Source organism: Calidris pugnax, unplaced genomic scaffold (genome assembly GCF_001431845.1).
Source record: "Calidris pugnax isolate Ruff unplaced genomic scaffold, ASM143184v1 scaffold54, whole genome shotgun sequence".
Classification (NCBI taxonomy): domain Eukaryota; kingdom Metazoa; phylum Chordata; class Aves; order Charadriiformes; family Scolopacidae; genus Calidris; species Calidris pugnax.
The window spans coordinates 2,995,402-3,021,249 of NW_015090864.1; the positions used below are offsets into that span (position 1 = coordinate 2,995,402).

The 25,848-nt window shown below is 37.7% G+C and overlaps 1 long non-coding RNA gene across 1 annotated transcript; it reads left to right on the forward strand.

The window, feature by feature from the left end:
* The first annotated feature begins 4,756 nt into the window (after positions 1-4,756).
* LOC106889683 lies at positions 4,757-24,888 on the forward strand. Its single transcript, XR_001412380.1, has 3 exons — positions 4,757-4,860; positions 23,060-23,258; positions 23,388-24,888. It is a non-coding gene; the product is annotated as an uncharacterized LOC106889683 (long non-coding RNA).
* Positions 24,889-25,848: the final 960 nt, after the last annotated feature.

A 25,848-nucleotide genomic window follows, 5' to 3' on the forward strand; every position in this document is an offset into this window, starting at 1 on the left:
AAAGATCAGCATGACACGCAGTGCAAGAATTGCAGATAGCCCCTGTGTCATTTCTTTCATGTCAGTGGTGAAGAGTTGAGACAATTTCTATGGGTCCTTGGCCAGCTGACAAACCAGCACTCTTGTCTCTTGCCATTCTGCTAAAAAATGTCAGTAGGTTATGCTTGAGGGTCAATGATGTCATGAAGGGACATCTTGCAAAGTCTACGGAGGTTTGCAAGACCAGCTGTAGTGTCTCTTCAGTAAATGGTGAGTTGGATATCTCTGGACTGAGGATAGCAAAACTGGAAAACATTTATCACATGACTGTTTTCAGTTAACTTGCATGTATATAAAGACTGGTCCCTTTGAGCCATGATTTTAATCCCCAGAGCATACCCATACCCTTTCCCCTTCCAAGACCAGTGGAGGCCCCATCAGCCTTGAACAATGTAGGACTCTACTCGGTTGCATTTCAGGAACTCCTTCCTGAAAATCTCTAGACTGTGATACTTATTTCCACAACAATTCCATTCATCTCTGGGCTTTGGAGAAGTAAAAAAGTTAGAATAAAGGAATAGTTTGGGTTGACAAGTCCCTCTGGAGGTCACCTGGTCCAACCTCCTTGCTCCAAGGGCATTGAAAATTTGAAGTGAGATGAAAACTTCAAGTACAATGGTCTTCTCCCAGTCACCTGTTGTAGGACTGCGTCTCAATTCCAAAATAATAAATGCTGAATAGAGAACAATGTTCTTTATTATTAGAATGTAAAATGTTAACGGAAATCCCTGAGCTGAGATCCCATAACTAATACTTGCATGGACTATGCCTCTCTCTGTGTCCAACCCACAGGTCTACTAGTCCTCTGTGGTTCTTGTGAAAGAGTTAAAATTTTTAATCCAAGCAGTCTGATCCATACTATCTTCCACTGCAAACAACTGGGCTGTTATTTGCATGCATTTCATGCCCCATCTCTTCTTCCCATTCCATCTGGTTTGGGTGTGGAGACATGTCACTGACTTCAATAGGAAGAGCATTCATCTCTTAATTTAGATGAACTCATCTGTGTAATTACTTACAGGCCCATGTTACTAGAGAGGGAATATTTTGCCAGAATTAAAAGATTCTTGTCACTGCTCAAGGACAGTTTTGTGAGTGAAACTGTCTGGGAAGTTACTTAAATCTCTTCAAAATTGATGACAAGGTTTCCAAAGTTTAGCTCTTATAAGAGAGGTGACCACATTGTTTGTCACAAAAGGAGAATTACATGTATTTAGCGACTAAAAGACTTCCTTATTTTTAGAAATGAATAATATTTTTAGATGTTGCTATGGAAGCAGCTTTGAACATGATCAGAATGGGGTAATACAGGACTTAAAATGTACTTGCAGAAAATTGCCTACTCACTCTTTGAGCACCCTAAAGACCTCAGGAAATTTATAAGATGACATAAACTATAAATGTAAGAGGAATCATTACATAACTCCAATCAGCTGAAATAATTTCAGAAATGAGATTTGTAGTGATGAGGTACACTCTTGAAACTCTAACATGGACTATAAACTGTAAGACTTTGCTTCTGGAGGGAACTTAACCTTACTCAGTAAAAATCCTCCTGTGGAACAAGATCTGTATAACAGGAGACACATTGATAGTCAAAATTGTAAAATTGTGGACCTGTTTTAATCTGCTTTCGAAGCAAACAGCTATGTAAGTTTATCTGTCCAGTGATACTTTCAGCAAACTCCTCATAGTTGAATGCACAATCTGCCATCTTAGTGTGTCTCACGACATTAAGCACTTTATCTTTCTACTAAATTATAAATAATTTCTAGGTCATTGACCAGTCTGAATCTATTTCACCAGTAAACATGTCAGTATCAACTGGATATATGAAGAAATACTGTGAGGACCTGAATGCTTGCAGCTTCCACTGAGAACAAGGTGAGGTCCATAGAAAACAAAAAGGTCCTTTTTTCGCCTGGGTAAAACCTACCACAAGGCCAGCTGTCTGATCAAATATTACGAAGCACTAGTCATGTTGTTTCTCCTTTTCCCAATAACCCTCAGCCCTGCGGATGGAAGTCCACAGGAAGAAGGGTGAAAATTAAGAAGTCAGTGTATTGTTTCTTCCTGCCAGCCTCTGAAATTTCTTGAGAAGAGGTGCAAAAGTTGCTGAGACCTTTGAATGTTTGTAAATCCTTCATAGCAGTGTTTAAAAAAAACAACAAACCAAACCAAACCAAAAGAAAAACCCCAACAACAAACAAAAACCAGGAAGAGACTAGCTTAAAATCCTAAAATACTTTTTTAAACAGAGAAGCAACTGATAATTCAGGGTAGCATTCCCTGGTAGGGTAGCATGGTCAACATACCTAAATTTAAGAATGCAGATTAACGAACCTGAATGTAGGTCCCTCTCTCTGCATTAGCCTTTTATTCGAAGGAGATTTAATCAACTTAACTAAGTGGAGCCTAAAGAGTATAAACCTTCCAGGGTCTAAACTTATGAATTCAGAACTTTTCTCGAGGTCCTGGGAAAGACAAATAAACAGTGTCACTTCAGATGATTATATCTAATAGTCAATATAGTAAATCCATTAATAATCCCCCAGAAGCTCTTCAGGGCATGAACTGACTGCTATTTTGTCTATGTGTGGGATTTAGTGTTTTGAGATCTTCTTAGTAGGTTTTTAGATTTGATTATAAAACCCAAAGATAGCATTAATTCATTCATGTCCTTGTAACCAACATCTTTAAAACACTCCTGGATTATTACTGTGTCTATTCCTCTATCTAAATGTTCTCCAAGCCTGACAGCATGAATGAACCTTCCCAGTATAAAAATGGAAATGACAAAACAATTTTCTCTGGAACAGGCAGTATGAATTATATATATTTTTGGTCCTACTACATTGCCAAGATTAAAAGATGTAACTATATTTATCATTATCCATGAAGCATCTGAAATGTTTCACTGAATGATATTGACAAAATGTAGAAAAAATAGGAAGGAATAGATGGAAGTGAAAAACAAGGTATAGAAAGGAAAGACTGACAAGGCAAAACATCCTGCTTATCTGAACAACAGATGCAAGTGAATGTGAGAAAAGAGTCTAATATTTTAAGATTTTAGAATTATACAGCAAATTGTGTCTAACTAAAAAAAATGAAATACTCTATTGTCAGGGACATGGATACATCTATCCTAATAGGCCATTCCATCTCTGAATGCTGTCTTTAGCTGTTGGCCTTCTGTGAACTCTCTCCAGTTTATCAGCATTTAATGCCCTTCACTCCACCAGCTTCTAGAAGCAGGGTAGTGCAGACTTTCATTTAAGCTTTTGTCAATAGTGCTGCAATAGTTTATTGACAAAGCATGATCTGGGATTCAGACCCAGATTCATCCAACAACGTGCAACACTGCAGTGAATTAAACCAGCTAGTGATTGTAGGATTTTAAGAACAGGTTATGCAAATCTGCCAAGAATGGTTTCAGTAACTGTTTCTGCCTGACGAGAAGGGGCAAAGAAGGCAACTTTTTGTGATCCTCCTAGCTTTAGTGTGTGGAAGAAAAAAATGACATAATAATTTTGGTTTGCTGCAGACAGATGTTTTTCTGTTTTGCATTTTAAAATTGTTTCTTCTCCCTTAAGGGTTGAATTTTTTGCATTTTGAATGCATGAAAAACCAACATGAAATCCACATAAAATCTTTTTCATGTCTAATCTACTCCACTTGAAATCACCTTTAAGTAACAACTCCCTGCTGTTAACTTACTTAGAAGTGAAGCCCCTGACTCAGTGATTTCAAAATTCAGCATAACTTCATTCATTATTGCCCATGCCCCCCACACCTACAGAACAACTATTATTTGCTCCTTGTTGGAGAAATTGGAACGAAAAGACTAAGCAATCCATACTAGTTCAGTGCTTCTCCTCTCGGCTCTAATTTGCTTGGGATATAGTAGAGTTGAATACAAAAAACTTTAGAGTAACAATTATTCAGAGTGAAAAGAGGAAAAAAATGCAATCTAATCTCCAGGATTATTCTTTGTACCAGTATTTGATCCTATTTGTGTAAATTCAGTGAAGAATTAATTTTTTTTCCCTGCCTGGACCTATTGATTGCTTTATTCTTCATTGCAATATCTGATTATTCAAGACCTGAACAAAACAAATAGACCTATCTTTTCTCACTTAATATCTTTTTTGTTCATTTGTTTTTTTTCAGTTGCATTTTCCATTTAAAACACAAGGGGGTGAGCTAAGGAGAAACATTAATAACGTAGTAAAAGAAAACAAACCCAAAAACATGGAATAAGAACTTGTTGTAAAACAAGAATAAAGTGAGGTTTCCTCACCAGCCAGGAAAAAGAAGGTGAGCACCTAAGGGCTCTTTTAGTAGTCAAGAGAAAACTGACTCCCAAATCTTCTTGCATCTTCCATCTTTACATATATTAACTCCTTAGTAACTAGATACATTCAAGAATAATAAGCTCAAATCCCATGTTTGCCTCCAATTTGGACATCATTCTTGCACATGTTAGTGGCCTGACAGAAGAAAACTATCCATGACCAGTACCTCACCTCTCCTTTATTGGCACTTGGGTTTCTGGAGCCAGACAGAGAAACTGGTTCAGCTGAAAAAAACATACACACAAAAAGTTAATTAGTTTCCAGCTGATAAAATCTCTAATCTGTTCCTTTGCTCACCCACGTGAATGCTCGTAGAGCATAAAAGCTCCATGCAGAGAACCAGCTTGTACTGGATTGAAGTGACTGTGTACCTACAGCTTGATAATTGCATTTGTCTATTTTGGAGAAATGCTGTTACATCTTACGGTTTATTGCCTGCAAAGGATTATGAAACTCCCTGATGGTAAGTGTTGCAAAAGAACAATGTCTTTTATAAATCTGTACTCATTTTTGGCTTCTTTCTCCTCTTCCCCTATTCCCTACTGAGCATATATGACTTTCCCACGAGATGTGTACTTACTACTTCTGACCTGAAACCTTCAAGATATGCAGTGCCTGCTGCTCAGTGTATTTCCAACACTGCATATGATGGAAGGTTATGTGTTTTCATAGGTGAAGAAGTCTTCAGTAGCTGTCAATTGTTTAATATAAAGTCTCCTTTATGTCAGTGAATTTGTTGCTCATGATTTAGAAAATTTCATCCAGTATGACCAGGATCATTAATGAAGTGACGAACCTATTCCAAGTAAATAAAGAGAGAAAGTTTAGACAGAGAATATTTTGGTTTCCCAATTAAATGATTTCATACAGGCTTTATATGCATGCCCCAACACCCCCACCATATTTTCCCTGTTTTCATATTTTTCTACAAAACATGCCTTTGATTTTTCACCTCACACTTTCAAAACTTTCCCCTACCAAAGCTTTTCCTTGTTCCTTATTCCAAAACACCAATTGGTCATCTGTGCACTTCCTACTAGCTTTGCTTTTTTTCTGTGTTTATTCTATGATACCAGCTTTGACTTTAAGCTGCAGCTGTGCTCTTGCTCCTGAACAATGCAAGAATTTTCTCTTTTATTAAATTATTTTTTTATTAAAAAGTAATTAAAAAACCAACCCACAGTATCCATTTTTATTTCCAACTGCTGTTGTTTCCCCCTTTCTTTATCTGCAGCTGCCCTCTGGAGTTCTTCTCCCTTAATTCCATTTTAGTCTTCCTCTCCTTTTTTTTTTTTTTTTTTTTTTCATTTTCACTTCTTACACCATTCTCACCACCGTCTCTCATGACTTCCTGACCAAAAATCAGAATATGCATATTCTCTCCTCTCTCTTGACCTGTTAGCCATCTTCTCTAGAGTTGATCCGGCACTTCTTCTTGTTTTTCCTTCCTAAGATCCATTAATTTTTCTTTTCTCATCCTCCTCTAATTTCACTAGGCACTCCTCATATCTTCCAGAGGATCATTGTTTGTTCTTTCTCTACCCTTTTATGATGGTTATGCCCTCACTGTCCCGGGTCACCCAGGGTGACCAGGTAGGTTCCTGAGCTCTACAGTTTGGATATCTGTATTTTCCAAGGAAACTTACCTCATGCTTCAAACCCAACAGGGCTGCAGCATAGTTTTTAGTCTTTTCACTGATTCATTGCACAATTTTCTTTGTCAACCACTAAATAAATACAACTATCATGCTGATACATCAATTCATTGAACTAGGAGTCTCCATAAACATAGGGATATTTCACATCTAAATCCTTTTTAATCATCTTTGAAGATGTTATCTTTTATATACATAAAAAACTCTCACTCTAGTTCTCAACCTGATTTCCACTGTATTTTTCCTTTGTTGTTCATCTCATTTTAAACCCAGCAGAGACTGCTCTCTCTCACTCTGCTACGTCACCCCACTGCCTCCCATTTCCTCTCACCTGGAGTTTTCTAATGCATTTTATGAAGTTCACCCATCCTCTTCCATTTACTAACAAGCTGTTAACTCTAAAATAAATATGTTAGGTCATCCTCAATGACCCTATTATTTAATTGCCAAAGACTTATTTACTTTGCCTGTTCTGCCTGTCTCAGCCGAGATAGGCTTCCTATAAATAATAGCAAAGCTATCTTGTTGGTCACCTTTACATCTTTCTTTACATTCTTTTCTTTACCACATACCTTAACCAGTCTGTGGGTTCTGTGCTCATAAACCTGTCCATTGTGGTTATATCATTAGTTCCTTCTACTCTCTGTTTCTCTACATTCAACTTTATTTTCATGTCTTATGCTTTGTTGAAGGTTCCTTCACTAAGAGATTATATTTTCTCCTGCATTTTCTACTTTAGGGTTCCCTGTGTTTCTCCAATATACCACAGGATTCAGTAAAATCCTCAAAATCATTTGGATAACTGAGCTTTTGATTCTTGTCTATTTACACAGAATCAAACACCAGTGAGTAAAATCTTTGCCTTTCCTTTTCCACTAGTAAAAAAACCCCAACCAACCAACCAAAACAAAAAAAAAAACCAAAACCCCAGAAATAATAATAATGCATTTTGTGCATATTTTAGAAAATAATGGTGCTTCATCCATACTTCTGGAGTAAGATTGGATTGTACTTTTGATGGGCTTTAGGAATTTAGCTTTACCTCTTTCCCTTAATTTCATTTCCCTTCTCAGTCTTACTCTCAGTAATTTATGTAGAAATGCTGATCATGCTACTGTGGAGCCTAGAGACATGAATAAGGGAGGCCATGTCAACCCATCAATCGCTTCACCTTCAAGATCTATTTTTCAGAGGAAAATCTGTTACTTAATTTTTCCCACGTTAACTGGGTTGCCAAAGAAGGAAGACACAACTTTACCCTTGGAACTATTAAGTGAATCTGGAGCTTCTGGAACGGAACAGCATTAGAGGGTTTCAGATGCATCGTTTTCTCCTAAAATTACTCTGCAGTTTTTAATTTTTTTTTTTCTAGTTTGGCCCATTAGAAATGTCATGACTTCTTCATGGCCACAGCATTGTTAATGTGGCTGTTCAACTACTAAATGGCTGTTTATCCTCTACTGATGTATAAATAATGCTTTCTAGATACCTCCTGGTTGATCAAGTGTTCACAGTTATTGAATAGCTAAAATAGCTTAGATGCCTACTGAAACCTGCTTTTATCTGCCTACATATTTTCTTGCCTCTCTGTCAAAGAACTTACAGATATTTCTTTTTCCTTTCCTCATCTACACCCAAGAAGCATATTTGCTAAATCAAAGCAATCAAAGATTTTACAGCCTGGATCCTCATTTTAGTTAGAAAATCCTAGATTGCAGAGCCCCTAGATCACAGGGGCTCATCAAAAGAACTAACATTTTTGACACTCTATTGCAATAATATGAAGTTTTCTTACTATCAGACATTTTGAAGCCCCTGTGCTCAACTGCAGTTTTGTGACACCAGTACTTTAGTAGCACAGAATTTTATGTATCATCTCCACCATTTGAAAATCTGTCTGGGTCAGTTTTCAAATCTAAAAGACCACTGTGACAAAGAGAAGATGAATGTTGTGCTTGAAAACGTGTCCTTTTTTTTTTTTCTTTTATTGTTATTTTTCAGAATCCTTTAATAAAAAGTTGTTTGTCTCCCCCCACAAATCCTCCCTCACTCAGCACTACTGAAGCAATTTCAACCACTTGTGAAAATATTGTCCCAAAGCTGATGGAAATCAACATAAATACTGCAGTGTGTTTTGGACCAAGTCCTTCTTTCAATATTGGTGACTTTATTCTAAAATCAATGTGCTAAAAACAAAAAGACAAACATGTATAGATGTTGAATAAAATTGGAACTGGTACTGTGAGTCAGATGATGCAGGAATAGAAGCTAATTTTCTTTACTCAATTACTTCCAAGTAGTAATAATTATTAGGAATCTACCCAGTTACAGAGTATCATAGCTGCATGAAAAAACCTTCAGGTCATCCTGCCTAATGCAGCTGTTAGTGGGAAGTCATGCTGCATTGCTTCTACCTATTTCTCCCTGGTGGCACAAAATGTGCTTTGACATGTGTCTCTTGCCTGTGCAAAGCTGTCTGGTTTATTATTCAATGCAAGTCCGTGCTAGACAAGTAATGCACACCCTGCTAACAGCAGCAAGGGGCCAGAGGAAGCTCTGTGTCAGTGTATTGCAAATATTAGCTCTGGAACACATAAGTTTCATTTCCCATTAATTTGTGGTCGCCAGATGGTGAATCATCACTTTTGTCAATCTGCAGAATGACAGCAGCATTGCTGTTGACTCCCCATCCTTCAGATATTTCGCAGACAGTGCTTCAAATGCTGTTCATTTTATCTTTTACCATATTGACGTTTTTGGCAGTATGGTTTTACTCTCTAAATTCCATTTGTTTTCTTGAAATTCCTCTTTACTGCTGTTTATTTTAGTCTTAGCTTTTATGAGCTGCTCACCCTGAATATCATTGCTATGCATGAGTTTTAAAACCAAACAAAAAAACTCCAGGTTTATTTATTGGAGTTATTCACATCTGCAAAACAGGAAAATTTTTTGCTTTGTTCCCAGGGGCAATATAAGCTTTCAGAGAAGGTAAAAATAACAGGAGAAAAGATATAAATTAGTTATACTTCTAAATGTAGGTGGACAAATAACAAATGTTAAAAATCTGACACTAATAAAGAGCAGTTTTAATTCCATTATAAAAAAATATATTTATTTGCAAAATAAATGAATAAATTCCACAGGGTCGTCGAGTGGTCGTGTGGACAAACTGTGGTGGTGATCTACCCTTCCTGTGCTCCATAGTACTGCTTCTGCTTCTCTTTTCCTCCTTTCCTACACCTTTGCCCTTTTCTCTATCGCCAACTAGCATCATTTTTAGGTAACAATAATAAAGTTATAGTAAATGGCATCAGACCTCCTCTGTGTCTTAATTGCACCCTTGGGATCATTATGAACCCTGTCCTGGACCAGAAAATGGACCGGGACCTAACAAAAGTATCATTAAATCATCTATCCATCCTAAGGGTTTAGAATGTGAATGTCAGCTAAGGATTATTTGCTCATTTGTCCTTGTGCTTTGGAAATTCTCTTCCCAACTCCATAAGGAACCTCTTTCCAGTCATTTATGAAGAATCAACATTGAAAGGCCAGACCAGACCAGAGGAATAATTCAAAAACACCTAAATCCTACCTGTAATGATTAGATACCAATTTAAAACTGCATGTGTCATGTAGATGGACAAACTGACCTCACTCGACAGTCGAAGGCAGCAGAGCTGTACCAAGGCATAACAGCCAGCAAGGACTGAAAAAGAAGCTTCTCAGTGCAGGTGGACTCAGACTGCATCTGAGTGGATCACTCTAAGCTTCTACATCAAACATGAGACATAACATGGAGCGTGTTGCAAAATACCCAAGGATCATGGTGGGAATAGCTTAAAGATATGAGAAGTCATTAGTCATTGAAAAGACAGTGAAGTTCTTCCAGTCCAAAGGGAAGACACTCATGCTTAACTTCATGGGCAAATGTTACTACTGACAAAATTCCTTACTGATTAAGAATTAACTTTTTTTTATTATTTCTTTTGTCCCAGTGCACAGTTGTCTCAAGCCAGAAAAATTTAATCTGAAAAATCTTTTTTTTTTTTCTTTTGCTCTAAAGCTGTGTATATATACTCTTGATTTACTGTAAACAAATTTCTCCTACCATTTCTAACTATTTCTTTTTTTTTTTCAAAATAAAAAAAAAAAGCCACTATAGGTCATTTTGTATTTTTAAAGGTAGACTATATTTCCAGTTCTTGTCCATAAACTGTACAACACCAGATTTTAAAATATATGTTTCCCCAGATGAAGGCTAAATATTGACCTGGTAACACACTGTTTAGGTCTCAGATAGGCAAAGCTTGATTTACCTTTTGTTTGTTGGTGCGTAGCTTTAAATATATGGGAAATGAGTTCCTGGAAGCACAGTGTCATAGTCTGTTAAATGGAAATATGTCCATTTTTTGGAGGATTTTTATTTGGTCTAAAGCCTACTGAAATAAATGAAAAGATTTCAAGCTATGTATTAGGTTTGCTTCAGGAAAAAACTATAAAAACCATTATAAATTGGCTATTGGTTTTTCCTTCACAAGCTAGCTAAGATGCATAAAACCCTGCATTTGTTGTCATCTAATTACAGCACATCAGGCATAATGTAGCATTTTTGAGAACAGTTCCATAATTCTGGTCATGTCTCATAAAACTGTCTCATAAAAGCTAGAAATAATCCTCTCAAATAAATAAAAGAGAAATGACAATGTCTGAGGGGCATTAAATGAAGAAAAGAAAAAAGGAGTAATAGGGATGGAAAACTGATGACATTTGAAGGAATGATGGAGAATATTTCTAATACACAAAACCAGTTTTATTAGAAATAAAAGATGCTTCAGTTTCTATTAAAATGACAAAAGGGTTGGATTTTTTCATAATCTTTACAGGACAGCTATATGTTTGAGGACCTATATCAGTGCTTCATTTCAGCCTTGCAGCTCTTGATGGTGAAGATTTCACCTGCTGCTGCCTTCTCAGTGGGGAATAGGCTTGGAGAGACTTCCATGTTGTGCTGGGGCATGAATCAAAGCACGGCCATAGGGTGGGATGTGGGATCACTCAGGGCACTGGTTTATTTCTATGGACACTGGTGTGGTACACACTGCCCAGGAGGGAGCTGTGTGGAGGGGAAGCAGAAGAGGACATCAACAGCACTGTAACTGCTGCAGAGGACACGTTTAAAGTGAAGGTGACCTTCCCCGCATAATTAATCTTTTGATCTAGCCTTACACGCTCTTGTAGTAAAATCGATGTAGTCTCAGTATGTCTAGAAAGGATAAAGGCCAAGAAAACAAACCAGAGGATGAGCGTGTGTGTATTTAACTAGACGCCTTCCCTTTCAGTGAGATGGGTAAGCTTGTCTGAAATATGGTTAAATTTCATTTACTCATATTAAGGAGGCTCAGTCAGATTTTCACAGTCAATACCAGTGCCTAAGTGAAAAATAAAAACTGCCAGAATGCTCCTGCCTTGCTGCTTGTTTCTAGTGGAGAGCGAGGAAGTGCCATCTGCTTTTTTACTATTTCCAGGCATTGCTCAATAGTGAGAAAGCTTTGTCAGCACACAGATCTTGAAGTATAAGGGATGAGATTGCTGGAGCTATGCCGAGGTAGTCTGCTTTCTGAAAAATCAGGGCTTTCTGCGTCAACAAGTTGAGGATGTGGAAACATAAAATTGTTTGTTACAGCGTTGGACCTCCTTTGAAACACACTCATCTCGGCCATGAAGTGCTGTCTGTGACAAGCGAGGAAAAAGCACATCGTTCCTAGGGTGGGGGGTTTTCACCAAGTTATTATATGATATATATTTACTGGAAGGACCTTTTTTGTATATTCTATTTTCATTTTAACTTAGTCAGCAGTTATCAGCTATGTCAGTACTCGCACATTAATCAGTACCATTAACCATTACCTGACCAAGGTAAATGACATGCTCTCATCATGACTATATTATTAAATTCTCTAAGCCTTTAGGTAGAGTAGCTGAACTCAAGCTGTATGTTGGGTAGAGTCTGGCCTAATGGCTGAACTGTGCCAGGGAGTCCCAAATGACCCTGGCCAAAAGGGTACCGAAGATACTTATAGCAATTCACCAGTGTCCATCCTGATTTGCAGTGCTTGGACCCTTCCCTGGCATCTTTAATTTGCAAATATAGGTGTACCTGTAAGGTTTGGTCTCTGCAATTGCCCTTTGTAGTTTTCCATGTGACAAATTTCCACTTAAAGCAAAATTTTTTTTCCTAGTCCCCAGTTCCATGCTCTTTGTCTCTGGTACCATTCATTATTATTCCACTATCTATTAAACCCTCCTCTGGTTTTCAAGCCATCTAGGGTGACTGTCCAGTTCTACACCATATCGAGCATGTCTTTGAAAAATGAGTCTTCAGTAAATCCCCCTTGTGCACATCTACTTTGTGTAGCAAAATATTTAGTGAGCAGGTTAATTACTGATTGCTCCAAGGCTTCAGAGATACAGTTAGAAATCAAGATGGAAACAGATGCCTTCCTAGGACTTTCAAAATCACTTAAATGTCAGTTCAATATTTAAGATTCTTTTTTCTGAAGCACATGTTAGTTTTATTTGAGAAGTGTTTTGGAGCTTGGGGTGGATGGAGTAGATGCTTTGTGACCTACTCTGTTAGAAGGTTAGAATTTAATTTATGTAACTAAAATAACCTAAAAGGTAGTCATCTATTTTATTTTGTAATATGACAGGGCCTGTGATATGAGGAGCACTGTTCACCACTAGCCAAATAGAAAACACCAAGGCCCCATTTTATGCAGAGTATATATTTTTCAGAGCTGAGTATCTTGAACTGAACAGTCATTTTGGAGAGTTGGCAGAACTGATGTAATTGCTCAACTGCGTGCCGTGTTTTCATGAGCTTCGTACATGCATTTTTTTGCTGATAGCTTTATGCTGACAGCTTCTCTGTCAGCAATATGCTGCTTCGTGCATGCGACTTGGCAAACAGATAGCCCCTTTTACCAGAAACAGGGTATGAGATGACATCATTTCTATATAAAGATGTCTTCTTCCAAAGGGGGCTCTGGTGAGTGCAAATATTTTCCCTAATAAATATTTTAGGCATATTTTTTACTGCTGATTCTGGTGGAATCCTACATTCTCTAATCCATACACACCATAAAATGTTGTAGAACAGCCTTTTGTGTCTTTGCTTTAACAGACAGAAAGACAATGTTATGAATCTCCTCCTTGCTTTGACACTCAGTTTTAGATTTAAAAGCCAGATCTCTTCCAGGGGAAATCTATCTGACCAAGGGAGACCACTCATCTTGAGAAAGAGTGAAAGAGTGCCATAGGGATGACTCCTGGATTTAAAGGCCAGATCTCTTCCAGAAATCTATCTAACCAAGGGAGACCACTCAGCTGGAGACAGAGTGAAAGAGTGCCATAGGGATGACTCCTCGGGGTCCTCCTAAAGCCTTCAAATAATAATAGGTGGAGGTGTAGTAGACACAAAGTTGGCAGGGTGTATTGGTGTAAATTGGTGTACACCACCAATTTATTGTAACATATATAATGGCCTGAGTTAAACCATTGGTCTCTTCAGCTTTCTGGAAGAAACCTAGGAGAAGAGTCATTTAAGCAAATTGAAATTCTTCTTCTGTTATCTGCATTGACCCTGCTGTGGAAGCCAGAACTGTGCTCTTGCTCTAACACGCACGAAGGAGATCAGAGAGAGGAACAGTTGGTTAATTTGAGTGACTTCTCATATTAATGTCTTCAATGTACTGGTCAGGTCATTCTCTGCACGGTAAACTAAAAGTAAATGCGGAAACAGACATCTACTTTTCTGAACAAAGAATGTATAAGACAAGTTCAGAATTCTGTGCTTCACATCACTGAAATTATATGTGCTTGATGTCTTTAGCCTGTGTTTAGTGTCTCTGCCACCATATACATCCCAAACAAGGACTTTAACCAGTGTTTTTTAATCAGACACAGGTAGACATGGATCATCTAGTCCATCTCCAAATGCCAAATGGCATCAAAAACAGTGATGTTGCTCTTGATAGATGTGTGTCTGACACATTCTCAGAAGTGTCCATTAATAAGCATTCCTCCATGGTTCTAGGTACCTGTCCCAAGTGTTAAATATCAGACTCATTTCACATAACTTTACAAGTATAACAGAGGCATTGGCAGCTCAGCCAGTCCTTCTGGGTTCTTTTTTATAATCAATGAGAGGAACAGAGGTGTGGAGGGCATGATTCATTTGACTTGCTTCAAACATCTGCTCTGGCATGAGGCTAATCATGTTTTTTCTGTATATCTCCCTGTTGAAGAGAAGATATTTCTAGATGACAAGCTAAAATGGAGACATATGTATCTGTTAGTCGACTGCCACCTTCATCATCCATGTAGCTAAGTATCTTTTCTCAGCACCTATTCTACATCTCTCCCAAAATCAGACACTAACCCAAAGGGGTCCATAGCACTGGTGAGCTAATACTTGCCTAAAATATAAAAATGAGATTTTTTTGCTATTATTTTTTTGACAGTAAAAGCTTTGAAGTTTTGAATTCATATGCAGACTGGAATTCACTGTCACCTCAGGTCCTCTTGTGTTTTACTTGCCATTAAGTGGTTACTTGTAATTTGAATTGTGTATTAAATTTCATTTTTAAACTATCCTTATTTATTTCATTTTTAAATATAGATTGCTGTATTGTTTTAATTCTATTTGACATGGTAGTAATTTTTTAAAAATTAGATCCAGACTAATATATTCTTATAATCCAACTGCTATGTATATATACACACCCATCTAAACAGATTCAGAAGCACAGATCTATTTTATGTATAAATGTAAATAAAATCCATTTGTGTATATGTAAAGAAATGTAGATTAACAAGTAAACTGTAAATGTACTTCTCTTCCTTTATGAATTTATTCAATTCAAAGCTTGAAAACTAAGCTGGTATAGAAGACATCAAATATAATGACTTATGCCTAGCAACATGTCGATGTAAATTGTACTGTAAGCCCTGTCTCCTTGCTTACACCACAAACTTGGAATATACTTTTAGCTTCGATTCAAATGTCTATTCATTTTGAAAATGACAAATGAGTAGGAAAACATTTGCACTGACATAGGGACATTCATTTCTTAGAACCCACAGCTACAAAAGCACTGAGTGATCAAAATTATGAAAAATTGTATTCCATTTTCCCTGGGAGATATGTATCTTAGACTGCCCAATTTCTTTTTATGCACTGCAACATTTATTACTATAGTAACAACATACAACTTTCTCATTTGCTTGATTGCAGTCTGAGAATCAGAGGAGAATGGTGAAAGTAGAAGTAGAATGGTGAAATTTTCAGTAAGATATAAAAGTAGAATGGTGAAATTTTCAGTAAGATATGAATCTTTCTACTTAAAAAAAAATGTCCAAGAAGGAACATTCAGTTCTTTGTTGTTGCTATACAAAAATGAAGCCATTTTATTTTTTATCCTCAGCAAGACCTGATGGAAGAAAAATCAAACTCTTTCTGCTTTCTTTTAGCTTTTATTCATTCTAGTTTTGCTACTCTGAGTATTGAATTTTCCAAAAAACTTAGTACTATTTCCTGATACATCAGTTACATCAGTTTTTCAGAGGAATCACTCCTTTCCCAGAATCAATGCCTTTGATCCACTGTTCTTTATTTTATTTTGGTTTATTTTCAGAAGAATCACTCCTTTCCCAGAATCAATGCCTTCGATCCACTGTTCTTTATTTTATTTTGTTTTATTTTATGTGATATTTGTTAAGACACCAGTAGCTCTAAAATTTGAGGTGCCATTTAAATTTGTTTCTCTTCAAACTCCACATGTAAGGATCCAGAAATTTTCTCATTGCTATTACTATGCAATGGTTTTGGGCTAACAAAGTGGATTTACCAAGTTTTTGCCACATCTTTTGCTCTTTTTTTAACCTTTTATGGAAAAAATGCCATTTGAATATTTATTCTCCTGTTCTTTCAAAAGGGTTAAGACATCAGGCTTGTTCTGGCTAATTTAAACATCCTGAATGCCTGGCACCTAATCTATATTTGCCAAGGAAGGCAGCAATGGCAAATCTTGTTTCAGTCCAAATTTCCATTGCTGCCAGACTTGACACTGATTTCTCTAGGTCAGCACCTGTGGCCCAAACATCTCCTGTATTTGCAAACACCCAGAGAAATGTCCAGAGACTAGTTCCTCCCTCTTTTTCTTTATATGTATTTCTTTTGAGGGTCTGCAAAAAAAACTGCAGAAGAGGCATAGCCAGGGTGTTGGTTTAGCTGTGCAATTGGACTGGGATGGTGTAACAAAGGGGTTTTGCAACCTGAGGACCCAATTTAACTCTGTGAGGGGAATCCTAACTATGCATGAGAAGGTGATCAAAATAAAGAAAGGTGGGTCTCTGCTAGTTCCCCTGTGCACCTGGTTGCTGGTGCTACACACCTACAAACTGTCAAGTGAATGCATCTTTTACTATTTCCTTCTTGCACTCATTTTCACTTTTTACATCTACAAAGGTCTTGGTGAAAATACAGCCACTTCCACCCTCATTTTAAAGCACAGAGACCATTTTTGTCTTACTAAAACTCAAGTCTCTTTTGGTGAATCTGTACTATTCAGCCTCCTTGACTCAGAAAACCATTTTATATGTTATTTTTCACTTGAATATAATGTGAGATGTTGTTATTCTAGGAATGTACAGCAGGAAATGAATTATATTTTATTTGAAAAGAAAGTATTTTTGATAGAAAAAAGAACTCACTTGCCTAGAGGTGTTATTATGTCTGCTGAAGCCAAAATGCGATTCAGTTACCCTTAAAGCAGCATAATATGCACACAACAAAAATTATAAAGCAGAAGCTCTGTCACTTACTCTCCAGTGTAATTCATTTGCAGTATCCACCTCCTCCAAAGTCATTATACTCTTGATAATAGAATGCTCAAAACCAAACACATGATTTTTTTTTTCTACAGCCTATTATGGCTGACATCAAAAGAGTCAGGAAAGCAGAAATCACATACAATTTGAGTAAACTAATTTGAATGCACTGCATCTGTTCAATGATCAAAACAACGTGTGGGATTGATGAAGCTTTTTTCTTTTTTTTTTCTTTTTTCTTTTTCCTTTTCACACTTTCCAGGGTGATTTGTGTTATGATTTCCATACCAATGGCCACAGTTTGTACTTTTTGAATGAACTCATAAGAGAAAAACAAGGAGACAATAACAACGTTATGTACATGAAAGCACACAGGTCATACAACTTCATGCTGAGCAATATATAAACTGATCACCAAACAAAAGGTCAATACCCTCTGGCAAACTCCTATAGATGTAAAGGTGTCATGTAATAGAATCATAGAATGGTTAGAGTTGGAAGGGACCTTAAAGATCATCGAGTTCAAACCCCCCTGCCATGGGCAGGGACACTTCCCACTGGACCAGGTTGCTCAAAGCTCCATCCAACCTGGCCTTGAACATCTCCAGGAATAGGACATCCACAACTTCCCTGGGCAACTTGTTCCAGTGTCTCACCACCCTCACAGTAAAGAATTTCTTTCTGATATCTAATCTAAGTCTTCCTTCTTTCAATTTAAAACCTCTTGTCCTATTGCTACATTTCCTGGCAAAGAGTCCCTCTCCAGCTCTCCTGTAGGCTCCCTTCAGGTACTGGAAGGATCATGTAGAAAAAGATCAGAGATGGTAATGTATTGGATCCAGAAAATTGACCTCCTCACCATTTTCTCCAGTATTCAGGTGCCGATGGATTAGGGAGGTTACTCAAAGACTAAATTTTAATGATGTCCTGCTCTATAATCTAGATGCTTGTGTTGTGGTTATAGCAAGCAGAATAAGGTACATCACTTTTGCCCACTCTGAAACTCATATACAAGACAGTTATGATGAACCAAAATCTGTTACCACCCTGTGTTATAATACAGGATTATAATGTTAATGCCATACTATAGGACTATTGGACTCTACCATGTATATGCTAGAGTCCCAAATCTTAAGGAGATAAGGACATGAGCTGAAATGAAGCCTTTGTTTACTAAGTGGGGAAAATCAGATCTCTGTCTTTAACCAAGTTTTGGTTTTGGTTGGTTTTTTGTTTTGGGAGGTGAAGGTGGGGGTGTTGTATTTGGGTATTTCTTAACACCAAGCATACCCATTACAAAAAGATAAAAGAGCACTGGTTTGCATGTGCAAAGGTGCAATGAAAGTGTGTAGCTTACTGGATGCTGCTGTGAAGAGTTATGCTCCCCTTAACTCATAACACAAGAGAGAAGAATAGTTCAGGATATGATCCATGTGCCCTAATTTAATCCCTTGAAAGGTACATGTCAAATTTTAAGATAGTTGCTGCCTTTGACATCCATAGAAGGAAACAAACACTTCCAGGGAACCATACAAAGATTCATCAGATGAGCAATCTCTGGAGGAAAATGGTTCCAGTGACAGGGGAGAGCAGAGGGTGACCAGCTTATTTCAGAGACAGACATCTGATCCTTTGGACAATATGTCTTTGATAGAGAAAATATGGAGGAAGGAGTTTAATATCTGTTCCATACCTCTTGCAAAAGAAAGTTACTTTCACCAGGATTTTGTATGTTCTCTTAAATTAATAGCAAAATGTCAGATAGTTTTGTACATGAAGACACAACCCAAAGCTAAGTAAAGCTCATGAAAATTGTTCCTTTAGGTGAATTTCAGAAGATGTTCTTCCAAAAGCATGGAGATGCATTTTTCTGTACAAATGTGAAGAAACAAACTCACAAGTGTGTACCACTCAGAAGAGATGCTCCTTTAATGTTAATTAGTTTTACACAGATAACTATAAATTCCTTAGTAAACAGAATAGTCTGGTTGGAGAAACAAAAATAAAGACAGTGAGAGAGAGAGTACGTGCTTATACTATATTTTTCAGCAGAGAGGAAAGGAAAAGGACTTTTAGTGTGTGCTGTACAGTGAAAAATAAAGACAGTGAGAGAGAGTGAGTACATATTCATACTATATTTTTCAGCAGAGAGGAAAGGAAAAGGACTTTTAGTGTGTGCTGTACAGTGAGTCAAAAATAAGCTGTATGTTAGCTATAACCCCTTGATAGTTGCTTTGGATACCGAGGATCATTACTCTGTCTGTTTGTGTAATGTGAGAAATGGAATTAAGATTTCATGAACATAGTTTAATACTCAAGGGAGGCTAATAAATATGCATAAGTTAGAAGCAGCAGTTTTAATAAGGAAATTAATTAGATTACCTAGAAGCATTTTATCGTGTCTTTTAAAATCCAAGTGGTATTCATTTACCCATGAAGTAGTGTTGGCTGATAAAAACAGATTATTTAACTATATGTTACTTTGTGATTTAATGCAATGAGAACATACTGCAGCTTCAATGTTTTACTGAAATGGTGCCTTTTAATAAATCTGATTTTGCTTGGCTTTTTTTCAAGGAGATCCTTAAGATGCTTATATATTAAGATGTTTAATTCTATGGGAGAGACAGACCCTTAGCTGGACATCACTGCCAAGGACATAGAGCTAGGTATGTCAATTCACTTTAGGTGAACATTCTGAATGTTTTAAAACAATTAAGTCTCTCAAGAAAAAACTGTATCCTAAAAAGGGGTAGCATTGCAGGCTTCCTCTGCAGTCTCTAAACTCCATGTTCAAGAAATTATCTACAGATACAGTTTCCCATGTGAATTTAATCTGAAAATTAGATAAAGATTTCTAAAGAACAGAGCAGAGAGTTTCTGGAATACTCAGTCTTGTGAGAAATTGAAAATAGGATCTTAGAAAGTGTTAATGAATCTCCAGTACAGAAACTCTGTTCTTGATCTCTACAAAATCTATGTAACCAAATTCTCTATACATAAATTTTTCAACTTTTCTTCTTTGCATAGTACATGTAAACCATCTGAGATATAAGACTAAGGAAATTTATTGTGAGATTCATGTTCTCTACTCATAACAGAGATTCAGTCTAAGCTGTCCAGTAACATCTCCAGAGGATGGTTCATCCCACCCAATTTGGGGGTTCATAGAATCATAGAATCCTTGAGGTTGAAAATGACCTTTAAGATCATCAAGCCAACCATTAACATAACTTCCAAGTCCATCACAAAACCATGTCCCTCAGCATCATATCCACTCATCTTTTAAATACCGCCAGGGATGGCGACTCAACCACTTCCCTAGGAAGCCTGTTCCAATGCTTGACAACCCTTTCAGTGAAGAAATTTTCCCTAATATCCAATCTAAACCTCCCCTGGTGCAACATGAGGCCATTACCTCTTGTCCTACCACTTGTTTTTTGGAAGAAGAGGCCAACTCTGACCTCACGACAACTTCCTTTCAGGTAGTTGTATTGTAGAGAGCTATAAGGTCTCCCCTCAGCCTCCTTTTCTCCAGGCTGAACAACCCCAGCTCCCTCAGCCTCTCCTCATAAGACTTGTTCTCCAGACCCCTCACCAGCTTTGTTACCCTTCTCTGGACATGCTCCAGAATCTCAATGTCCTTCTTGTAGTGAGGGGCCAAAACTGAATTTGAGATACAGACCCACCAATGCAGTGCACAGCGGGACGATCACTTCCCTAAGTATCTCAGTTGCTCACACAAAAATGCCTAGTGCCATCTGAGATGTCTTAAAGGGTTTTGCCTGCCTTCCAGAAGACAACAGGTTGCACATAGGTTCTCTGTTATACCCTCCAATTCCATATAGATGTTTTGGATACCCTGTGATAATCACAATAGGTGTCTATATATAGGTACCTGGAGATGAGCTCAGGCACCTAACTTATGTATGGAAGTCTAGATTGCAAGACATAAATTTAGGTGCCTTAGTCTGGAGCCTTAAGTTAGAGGACATGGATTTCATACCTAAGAATAAACACCATAACTCCTGCAATTAATTTCTTTTTCCAGGAAGACATTTCCTTTCAGTCGTAACTCCTGCAATTAGTGATCTGTCCCTCTTTTTCCAGGAAGACATTTCCTTTCAGTCTCAGTTCTTAAAATTTTAGAGTCTGGACAATTCAATCATAGCTTTTAAAGGCTAAATGAAGAAAGATAAAATTAAGGATTGGGAGATTTCCTCTAAAACTATATTACATTTAGTAACATCTGAGGGATAATAATTCAAATGAACAGTTGCTGCAAACAAATGGTCAAACCTACAAAGTATTTTGTGTTCATTTAATAAAATGCTGTGGCTTTTTTAGCCACACGGCATTTTCTGCTATGGTTTTTGTCTGTGAAGATTGCTTGAAACCAGACAGCAGAACATTTTAATATTCACTCAGAACCATAAGGGCAAGGTCTCTCTTTTTTAAAAAAATTAGGTAAATGGATGTGGAGGAACATACTGGTGACAGACTGTGAAAAGCAGGAGGAATATATCAAGGTCTTTAATTGAGCTCCATCACTCTTAAAATGAATAACATATAATAGCTCTTTGGCAGTAGTAGCTGGGCTATTTTAAAGAGCTGTCCGACAGTAACTTCAAGGCCATATTCATTTTCCTGACACCTGAAAGCATTGGACCATCACATGATGCCTTAATACTCATTAGACTCTCTTCTAAACCACCTTTGATATGCTACAGGGCTGTATAACAAAGAAGAAATAGACTTAGCTAAATTAATGTTCCTAATTTCTAGGACAGAAGTCTAAATTCTGTTCTCCTGTTCCTTTTTATAGCTTTTTTTCCTGGGACATGAAGATGAGAAAGTGTAAGATATTGCCCTTTAGCCAAGAAGTGGTGGTTGACCGTACATAAGCTACTTACCAGTTGTGGTGTGAGTTAATGAAGTTTCAGAGTCCCTTTCAGTTTTCCCCTAAGAAGCAGCAGCTCCCTGCCAGTCGGTGGTAACTCTTCATAATATCCAAACTTGTTACCAGCAGCCACTTGCTGATTCTATAATATACTGATAAGTTCAAACCACAATGTTACGCAGCTTCTGTGCTGAGATGTGAATGACAGCACCATGCCAAAATACTGAGCAGGACTTGCTGGGAACTGGTGGCTAGAACTCACGTGAAAATTGTGTTTTCTTTTTCAAAAGTTCTATTTGGCTTCCTTAATAGTTAATGGAGATAGGTAGTTAATTTAGGACATGTTTTCTTTAATCTATTTTAGGTAATTATTTGGCAAGGAGTGAGTTGGTCATACGATCCACTGACTTTATGGACTTAATCTCCACTGTTTATTGAGGGAGCCAAAGATACTGGGTCATATACAGATATCTACGCTATAAACGTCTACTCTTTGTCATATAAAACCCACATGTCACATTCAAAGTCAGCCAGTCATCTGGTTCCTGAGCTGTCAGGCTTTACTGCAGGAAGAAAGCAGCGGGCAGTGATCAATGGCAGCCTTCACATTAACAGAAACGGTTCCTTAAGTGATTGCATTTCCACCAGTCAACTTCCATAAGCAGATAAATATTTCCTTTGGGGTATGCCCAGAACCGTGTACATTTTGATGGCACTGAGCAGCTAAGCATGTAATTCATATTTATGCTCTGTCAGGATTTAAAAACCAATCATATCTCTGAATCCAGTTAAGAGACATACAGAAAGCTTTTGCATCAATTGCAGGCTCAGCAAATTGAAGCATTTTGGTTTTTTTCTCTTTATCCCTTAACTCATGGTCAGAGATTTTAAGTCTGCCTCAGCCAAGGAGAGATAAACCCACATAAACCTGTCCTAAGCATTAGGTTGCAGTCTGGTGGGGTTCTATAATTCTCCTGCTAGTCTTTTTTGTCTGTTCTGCATGCTAATTATCAGTTACCTGAGCTTGAGAAAGGAATAGGATTTGCAGTTAGCTGATACACCCAGGAGACAGGGGGCTGCATTTACACCATGCTCTGATGAATGCATATATTATGTGTATTAATTGGAAGTGGGACTGAAGTCTAGCTCCCTTCCCTCAAGTAAGTGACTAGCCTCTGGGGTTCAAAATTACATTTACTAATCTCTCTCTCTCTCAGTGGTCCAATTCATATTGAATTATTTCATGCAAAGTGGGACAGCTTAAGGAGAGAGTGAAAACATCTGCTTCCCCTGTACTAGACAAGTCCACAGCAGCTTTTGGCTGGAGTACCCTCTGCACACACGGAGGTTTGATCTCTGGAAGTATACTTGGATTTCTCACCATCAAGGAGGAGGTTCTGCTGAGCATCCTCCCAGGTAAAGGGCAGCAGCACTTCCTCCCTGGAAGAAAATATTTCTGTGTATTTTGGTGGTGGTGGTGGGGGTTGTTTATTGGTATGTTTTGGCTTTTTAATGTAAACAAGACGCTAATTTATTTAATTCCAGGAGCATGCATAAAGCTGTGAATTCACTACAAAGGAAAGGCAGCTCCCCACAGTTCAGAATAAAGTGCTGAAATCTTCCAGAGCTGCAGAATTCAAGACACACACTCTTTTCCACGACTAATTACCCAGCCTGCATGGTTTCCTGTGGACTGAACTGGCTGTTCCAGCTCTCCTCCTCCTGCAGCCCCAGCATGGATGCCCGTGAATTCTGCTCATCACTAAAGACACTGTAACAAGTACCACTGTGACACATTACTCACCTTCACAGATCTGACCCAAAGTGATTTATTAAGTTTCACACAAGAAGTGTGCTGTGGATGGAAGGGCTGAGCCAGTCTCCTGAATCTTAATGTTATATACTATCTACTAGATTATCCTTTCTCTGAAGGTTTAACTTCTGAAAGTCTTGACAACTAGATGTTCTTCAGTTGTATTTTAATGTCTCAGGGTTCAGTCATGCACATATTGCCCAGGTCAAACTCTGATTTGTGGAATCAAAGACAATTATTTTTCATTTTATGCTTCATGGGAAGGATTTTGTAATGTGAAATGTAACTTAACTCTCCTGTTTGATGTACTGATGGTGTCTTTCCTATTTTGACTTGAAAAGATTATTAATTTCCTAAAACATTTTTCATATGCAACAGAATAGAATAATTTCTTTCCCTTTTTTCCTCCTCCTTTTTCTTGTTTTTTTGAACATAACATGCAAGGGAAGTGTCACTCTGGTTACTGAGGCTTGAAAGAACAGATCAGTACCTCCCACAAGGCTCGAGAGAAGCCTTGAACTCTGCTTTGAACAGCAGTAGTGGTTACTGGCCCTCAATGGAGATAAAAGTAGCTGAACAGGACTATTTGGAATGTTTGAAAAATAGTTTATTTGTGTTTCATATTTTATTGTATGTTGCAGATATTAGTCCTCAAAACTCAGCGACACTTCCCACTTACAAAATAGTTATTGTTATAAGTCTGAACAAACCAACCAGCCTTGCATGGATCTAGTCAAACTAACTGAATTAAAGTGCTTGTAACCTTAGGGTACTGAAACCCTAAATCAGAGGTAGGGGAAAGGGAGGTTCTGTTCTAAGGTACATAGTCTGTTGTATTTCTGCTAAGCAGTGGAGATGATGAGAGGCAGCTGATGGCAATCAGTGGCTACTGAGAAAGCTTACAAAGAGGATTGGTTAATTGCAGTTGTTTAGCAGGCTACAGGGTCACATGCAGCTCAATGAGGTCCTGATCATCTGAAGACCAGTAAGAGACCTCTTCCAGAATTTGGCACAACAACCTGCAGAAGGCGTTATGAAGGAGGTGGAGGTTAGTCAATTCCTCTTCTACTTATCAGAAAATTAAACAGTTTTAAATTATTGCTGCCGTATTCTAGGAAAGGGGTAGTTCCTTCCTGTATGCACTCTTTTCTCACTCCTTCTTTTGTCCCAGTTCCCTCAAAGAAGTGTTGGTAAGAGAGTTGATTCATAATTTGGGAGTGGAGATCTCTAAGTATTCAGGGAGTCCAACTTATCAGAAAATTAAACAGTTTTAAATTATTGCTGCCGTATTCTAGGAAAGGGGTAGTTCCTTCCTGTATGCACTCTTTTCTCACTCCTTCTTTTGTCCCAGTTCCCTCAAAGAAGTGTTGGTAAGAGAGTTGATTCATAATTTGGGAGTGGAGATCTCTAAGTATTCAGGGAGTCCGATTTAGTTTCCAGATTTCTGGGCAGGGGCTCAAATTTACAGAAAGCTCCTGGAAAATGAACTCAGTCATGCTGCTGCCAATGAAATATGAAGGACTTACACCTAAATCCAAAAACTTAATTTACAGTGGTTTAAGGATAAGAAAGATCATAAGCTAGTCTCATTTACCCACTTCTGCTTAGCCCCATAATTTCATTCAATCACTTTAACAAGGGGCCAAAGAGTTCTTGGTGTCTTGGAAAGGCTCTATTTTGCAGATCATCTCTTCAAAACCTGAAGAAGCCTCTGCTGTGTTCAAAGGGAAGCTGGAGTGAGGGAAGAGAATAGTAAACTCGCAGATTAGTTGCTGTCATTATAAAAACTTACCTTTATTTGAATTTATCTTTGTTTTCCTACCATTGGCCAACGCTAGGCTTTCCTGCACATCTCTTTAGGACCACACATAGTTACTTTCATAAATCCTAATTAGTGCAATTTCCATCTCAACAAATCTAAACATCAATGCAACCCTGACCCAACAGGAATATCGCAAAGTATAAACATTTATTTTAGAATAAAAACCAGCCTCAAGATAAATTTGAAGGAGTCATTTAATTGAGCTTCCCTCTCTTCCTTACTCAATATGCAAATAACAGCAGTTGAATTCCTACTGTGCCCTAATTTTTCAGAAAATGAAATCAGTCTTTGCTGTTCTTAGAGCAAGCTAAATCCTTCTTTTGTCTCCATTTTCCCTCCTATATGTATCAGATCATCAGCAGATGTTCATG